Raw genomic sequence first — 7,748 nt, 5'->3', positions numbered from 1 at the left:
CTACTGAGACTGAAATTGAAGTTATCCCAGCAGCGCCTGCAGCTATCAAGGTCGACCCACCACTGCTTTAAAATCTCTCTCTCTCTCTCTCTCTCTCTCTCTCGATCGACAGCCATATCTGATTCTCCCATTAATGCTCTCCATGGAGTAACAAAGTTACTTCGCTCCTCTCTGGACCTCCGAAAATATTCACACTTTTGAACCATAGACATACATGGCAAGAAAATGAAGCTCATCCCCTCTCTTTTCAAAACCTTAGAGCCTTCCTGGTCTTGGCCTTCTTGTCACCATCCCAGAACCGTCTCCTTCCGAGGCTCCTCCTCCGACTTCTTCAAAAACCATCAACTCCGCCTCCTACCTCGACCTCCCGGACCAATCTCTCTGCGCCACCTCTCACGACGCCCCGATCCCGTCGAGACCATGATTCGCTCCCGCCTCAGATCATCAGACCGTCTGTTCTTCGAGCCTGACCACACCAGCTCCATTTTGGAGGCCAAATCGGCGCCAACCTTGACTTTCAAAGACACCCTGGTACTCTCCATGGACTCCCAGGATCCTTTCGTCGATTTTCGCAAGTCCATGGAGGAGATGGTGGAGGCTCACGCCATTAAAGACTGGGACAGCCTCGAGGAGCTCTTGTGCTGGTATCTGAGGGTCAACGCTAAAAACCAATCACGGCTATGTCGTGGGTGCTTTCGTTGATTTATTGCTCGCTCTGTCCTTGTCCTCGAATCTTCTCCCTTTCTTCTGCTTCTTCTCACTCTCCCTCTTCTCCTCTCTCTTTGTATACTATTCTTCTCCCTCTTCATCTTTTACTACTCCTTGTGCTTCGTGCTTGGAAACCGAGGAGGAAGATGTTCAGGTGAAGCGGGAGATTAAACGTGAAGATGAGGTCTCCTTGTCTTCAAATGTTTGAATATTAATTTAATGCTCAGAGAGTCGTATGTACACTTGTTTACATGACAATGAATTTTGATCCGCGCCCTTCATATCTCCCCTTTGCGTCTGTTGTTCATACGGGTGAGTCACGGCTATGGCGAAAATGTCGAGATGAAATTAAATCAGGCTTAATCATTATTATTTTTTACATATCTTTACCTTGTTTTAATTTGATTGTATTTCAATTTTCAATTTACTGTTTCCAACTCCCACACTACAAATTACCAGCGCTTAAAAGAACCTAGTTAATTGAGTGAGAGACAAAAATAACAGTTGAGTGATGACCCTTTCTAATCCTTGTCAGCAGATGGAAAGAGACTTTTTTTAGGGGGTTTATTATGGTAATTATTTGAAGATATTACATGTAGACAATATAAAATGGGGAAAGCATAAACTCTTGTCATTCTGAGGGGATCAAAAGCGAATGAAGTCAAATCCAGAAGCTTCAAGTTGACAGTCGCGTCCTAATTCTCAAAACGAGAACAAAAGTGGGAGTGTGGAGGCATGACGTTTTTCGCAATCAATAAACGTACTATTTGTGACCAAGTGAAGAAAGTAAAAGAGAGAGCGTCGAGCGATGGTTAGGTAAGCCTTTGCTTCAACGGCATTCATTATTAATGACATACAGAGTTCCACGAGAAGGTAACTTCATTACGCAATTCTGCGACTTCATTTACTGATTCCGGGACAGTCGATCCAACGCAACCCCACGTACAGTCGCAGTAATCCCGTTAGATACTTTCCACGTGAGATGACACAGATCGTAGCCGTTCATTTTGAATTCGCCAATCTTTTTTAAAAAGGATGCGTACAAATCCAGCGCAGAATTCTGGCCTAGTTCAGCTGAACTCACCTGCAACAAGCAGCAGCATTATTATCCATGTATCATGAAATATATAAAAAGTGTGTGTGTGTGTGGACTTTGTTTGAAAACATTGTCTGTACGTGGGGGTTTTTTGGAAGGTAATTCGTGGTTTCGAGAATCTGATGTAGTCGCCTGTTAAGATTCAGGAAGAGTACAAAATACTGTGATTCATACTTCACTAATGGCTAGAATGATTGAATATAGAGAGGAAGGCTGTGGATTTGAAATTTTCATATCTTTGTTATTTCTTCCCTCCCTCCCTCCCTGTGCGTGCGTGTGTGTGTAAATTGTTAACCTGGAAGGACATCGAAGGAGCCTACCGCTACCTGATAGCACAAAAGATATTATATCTTTGTCATTCATTTTCAATTATCAGAAAAAACAAAAGAAGGGAGGGCGGTAGGGGGGACATATTCTTGAAAGAGTTCACAGAATGTCACCACCAACATTGAAACAGAATGGTCCCTTGAGGAATACATGGCTAAATCCCACCATTTGCATTCCCTCCCCACTCTCTCTTAATATGGAAAAACAAAAACATGAATGGCCCTCCCCACTTAATTCATATCCGTTTTTGAAACCAGATCGTTATCACCGTTAGATTTCAAATGTCTATTTCTTCATAATGAGCTCTATTCTGAATGGAACTCCTACACTGATGATCAAGGGGAAAATAAATGAAGTCTGCTGTGCTGTGTCTTATAGGAAATCGGATAATTAATGTTAATCTTCACAAGAGTCACAACCTAGAGAGCTAGGTTGCGAGGTCTAGAAGAGAAGTCCTTTATTACTCTTGCCCCTTTTTTATTGTCCCTATACCTGTCCCCGAAGACGAACATGATGGGCTTTGACATTAAATTTGAATGAACATGCCGTTCTGGGATTGACAAGAAGTCTGGAACACGTAACACATTTTAATGAAGGCGACGAAATTTGTAAAATATTTATTAATTTATTAATGAGTTAAATTAAATATCGGTGAACGCTCATAAATCAAGACTTTGTCTGCACAGATTCAGTCCCTAAGATTCCGGCCTAACTGCGAAGGTTCTAAACCCAGTGATTATATACGATTGTTTAGGTTCCATAAGCACGGACAGCAATGCATATATATAAATAGGCTGTGGAGCTTTAGAGTACAGGAGCTTCTATTATCCTGCGGGAAGGCAGGTAGACGTTTTTCTACGTCACAGTGTCTATATATTTAATGGAATGAAATCATCGTAGTGATTGTGTGAAGTTAGGGCATTCACGTACACATTGGGTGTGAATGAATAAAATATGTATCAAAGTTGATGATGAATATATGCCATGAGATTTGATTCGCCATATATTTTGGCGAGAGTGGATTCAGCTACAAACAAAAGTGTGAACGGAAATGCCAAAAAAAGTGTCTATGTATGGATTACATATAACCATCAAATGTTTGTTCAGTAATGAGCTATAGAGACCCCTTCGGCCAAAAAAGTAATGAGCTATAGAGACCCAACATTCATAAAAAAAAGGGTCCTGGGATGGACGAACTCATCCACTCCTATCAATATTCCCATTATTTATTTATTTGCATTTAGTCTATAAGTTCTTATAAATATTTCATAATCCCATAATTATCATTTGAGTTCAGGTCTGTATAATATAATGGAATGTCTGATCAAAAGAAAGTAAGATGGGGGGAAGAACGAGGAGGAAATCAAAGGAAACAAATATATCTGGTATGTCATAGAATGAAAAATGATCTGATGAGTGAATTTATATATATTTGGCTGAATGAAACGAAAAATAAGGTTATGAGAAGAAAGCAGTAACGGTAACATAGTATAGCACCCCTACCTAAAAGAAGAAAAGGATTGCGCTTGGTGCATTGCCTGAATGGCAAAGTGATCCTCTTATACTGGGAGGTGGAGGGTTCAATCCCCCGCCGGCCAAGTTTAACCTTCCTTTCAATTTAAAATAAGAAAAGCATTATTTTTAATTATTTTTAATAATGATATACTCTCTTCATCTCTCTATATAGGTTGTTTTTTAGAAATTTATTTTATTCCTAAATATAATGGATGTCATAATATTTTTGAGTAATTAATTTTTTATTATCTTAAAAAAAGAGAAGAGATATTAATTGTATGTTTTATCCATCATCATGATAATATTAATTGATATTATTAGAGGTAAAATTAGAAAATTATTATGATTTAATGTTATTTCAGTTAAATAACAAACTTTTATTAGTTTTGATACAAAATGTTTTATTAGTATGTGTGATTCAATTAAAAATATCTTATATATAGGACCAGTAAGTTATTAATACTTACATACTAATTATTAATAATATGCAGTAATAACTATCTTTATTAATGATAAACTAATAAAATAGTTAATTATGAGGGATTTAAATTCTCTGAATTTGATAGTGGTAAATTTATATTCCCTTCATTCAAAAATGTAAGCATTTTTAAAGAATTTGATGTTAAAAAATGTAAAAAAAATTTTAATTTTTTGAGTTGTAATCTTTGTCTTTTTTTTTTTCAAAAGTGCTCCTATAACTTTATGTTTACTGTAGGGTGTTTAATAAGGGTAAATATAAAAAATAGAGTTAATTTAAAAGCAGGCAACTACTTTATTGAAGGGTGAGATTTGAATAAAAATATCTCATATTTTTTAATAGAGAGAGTATAAAGTTTTTCATTTTAAGAATAAGAAAGAAGCTTTATTTTGTAAAAATAATAAAATAAGCACAAATATTAAAAAATTATACAAATTCATTAATCTCAATTTCAACGAATTTAAAATCCAATTATCAGCATTACAATAGCATTGATTCCTGGAACAGATTTTCATTTCCAATCCCTCGTCAGCTTCCAGCCCCTCTCCTGACCACTTTCATTGGTCCCTCATCAGTTCAATACCTGTTTCATTCCACATGGACGTGGAAGGAACAATGCGAGATTTTTACTTGCGGGGTGAAAAACAGTCGCCGATTCAGGTGAGGATGAAGAAGGTACGCAAGCCTCACTGCCACAGATATTGGCAAGGCACAAGATTCAAAATTCTGAACTGCAGGTATAATTTGCCATCCGTGGGATGGCCAGATTGGACAAGTTAACCCTATTGGAAGCCATAGGAACAAACAAAAAGGTAAAAGCTATCTTAGATTAGCATCTTTTAAGATATTGATTCTCATGAAGAAGTTGCTCATGTTCAAGTTTTTTTTTTTTTGAAACTTTGATGAGATGGAGTCCTGTGCTTCAACCTTTTCAGCCTCCAGACTTAGTTTTTTGGTGTCATCGTACTCCATCATACAGACTTTTTCTTTGTCATTATCTACCACTAAACGGTAAACTCTCCCACGACCTGTCAATTTTCTAATCATGTAAAAGAAAAGTTCTTGATTTTATGCCAGTCATCTTTCTTGTCATCTTGTGTTACTTCTCTCCCCTCGGAAAATTGTATAAACTATTTGTAAACAGTACAAGAACTCACATTTCAGAGACCCTGGCATGGGCTTACATTGCATACCGGCCCAGATGGTGTCGATAAAATTAGGCTCTATGATTTGATATAAACTAAAGATAATAATAAACTCCTGAAACTAATTTGAACGGCCGTTTTTCTTTTAATAAAAAAAAATCCAACGGTATTATTGTGATTCTAAATCTTGGGGGATTATTGAGGACACTACAGGGAACTGAAGTGACTTTTCTTTCATCCCAATAAGCCGTGTCGTGTAGTACAAGAGCACGGCATTAACAACATAAAACATTGTTTTGGGACGGACCCCATTGAGATGATGGGACACACTCTGCTTTGTTTGTGGATAAGTGTCTTGTCTGCTTTTTATCTTGTTGATTTTCCAAATCAACGCACTGAATCCCTTGCAACCACATGTTTTCATTCTTAAGCTGTGATGTACCGTCACTTCTTCATAATCCGGAAAGTGGGAAACTTGACGCAAGAAGGGTGCATTCAATTCATTCATAAAAGGGAAAACAGTAAAAAGGAGGAGCTCGTGATGCCCTCAGTCATTTCTTAGCATTTTAATTGCATTTACCAGAGGAGAGTAATGGAGCGAGTGGGTTTGTAATGATGAAATCTTTACTGTGGTTGCTCAAGCTTTTGTAAAACCAATCACTCTCTCCATCTTTAATATATTGGCAGATTCTGACCACAGCCATTATAGCCCTTGCCAAAATCATGTGTCTCTTCCCCTCATTTAATTTCTCCTTCATTAAAACTTTTTACACTTCGAAGAACCACTTGTTAATCACTACTTTTTTGAACTCTTTTGTTTTTTTTTTGGGAAAAAAATTGTTCTTGAACTTGCACTGGCCAGTGACTTTGCAAAAGCCAGTGACTTTCGAGTTTTGACTCCTCTTAATTGTCATTTGCGTCAATAGAGTATTGTTTTCTCCTAGTTCTTTATGAGCTACATCTGCGAAATTAGGTCTCACCGAGTAATTTTTTTTCCCCTGCCTAGCCCCTCGGGGAGTAAAAGAGAAAGAAAGCATGACAGAAACTGATTAATGCTTTCTTGTAGGCATGCTGGAAAAAAGGCGATTGATTAAGGCAGATTTAGCTATCTTAATTTTTGGAAAATCAAAATGCCAACTCATGTAAAAGATGCACGAGGAAGTGGTTATATCTTTTCTTGTCAGGAGGACAAGACCAACTTAATTTGTTTAGATTTATTTCAGGACTATGTGATGAGGATAACCCATAACATGACTCAAGTATCGACCAAGGCAACAACATCATGTTAAACCTGGCCTACACAAGAACACAGACGTCCCCCACGATTAGTTGAAATGCCAATGGATTATTAAATCAATTTGTTTGTGTCCCTTTAATGATGCTGTGCTTTGCTGTATGAAAGCTCTGACTCCTAACCTCCATTTTTAAAACTTACATAAACCAAGTTACTGTGGAATAGAGTCGACGAGTTGATTAAATGTTGTTGACATATATGCATGTCGTTGAGCGATTTTAACATAACATAACACGACTCAGCCACTTGCGTTAAAAAAAAAAAAAAAAAACACGTTACTCTGCATAGTAAGAATTCGAAGGTGCCGAGGTAGATATCTTGGTTTGTTGATTATATAAGTCTTCGTCGCAAACTGAGTTGTGGCATGATTCTTGTTTTAAACGACCACACACTCGTGTTTCCACTATGAAGATGTCCTGTTTTAGATTTGACCACCACCTGATTGTAGACCACATTTAAGTGCTATTAATGATCACGCATCTAAACTCTAGAGTCCAGTCTACCAAGGTGGACAAACAGGTGTGAAATCACACCTTGATGGGTTTTCTTTTGTCATTTATAGATTGAACTCCCTGAAAAGCTAATCCTACTTCTCAAAAGTCTCTATCTTTGCTTTCTCGGTGCAGTTTATCAGTTCATCCATGCAAAAGTTGCATCTTTTTCGTACGTCTTTTCTTTCTGATCAAATCACTATTCCCACTTTTAAGACATCCACTGCCAACAAAAAGTTGCATCGCCCAACACTAATCAGTGTTCATGACGTAATATACAGGTTTGATCATTTTGATTACCCTTTGAAAGTACAATTTTGTTCAGTTCAATTCGGCTCAACCTTGATCCAAAATGCTTGAATAATGGGTTGTGGTAAGAGTTTTGTGATGTTAAACGGCATTGATATTCATATATATCCGATATCGTCTTCGGATGCATCACAGCACTGTCATTATGTTTCAATATTAACCCCAACAGGTGGTGGTCTGAATTTTTTTCTTTAATTCCATTGTGTGGTATTCTGAATTTCTTATTATCACAAATCAAATCAAGATTTTGACACAAAAATGCAATTATTTAATCACCGTGTCGTGGAAGTAATAAAAAAATAAATACAGAAATCTCTGTCAGATTATAAATTCTTGCAGACGATAATCACCCATGAAGTCTTCCAACCTTTAAGAGGCTCATACC

The 7,748-nt window shown here is 37.3% G+C and overlaps 1 pseudogene; it reads left to right on the top strand.

Annotated features, from left to right (window-relative positions):
• On the top strand, positions 1 to 1,091 carry LOC129307495 (transcription repressor OFP15-like; annotated as a pseudogene).
• Positions 1,092 to 7,748: the final 6,657 nt, after the last annotated feature.

The sequence above is a fragment of the Prosopis cineraria genome, unplaced genomic scaffold (genome assembly GCF_029017545.1).
Source record: "Prosopis cineraria cultivar Desert tree isolate PC_DT_omini unplaced genomic scaffold, ASM2901754v1 PC3, whole genome shotgun sequence".
NCBI classification, from domain to species: Eukaryota; Viridiplantae; Streptophyta; class Magnoliopsida; order Fabales; family Fabaceae; genus Prosopis; species Prosopis cineraria.
The sequence above is the reverse complement of the archived record's forward strand: the minus strand, read 5'-3'. Positions and strand labels throughout refer to the sequence as shown.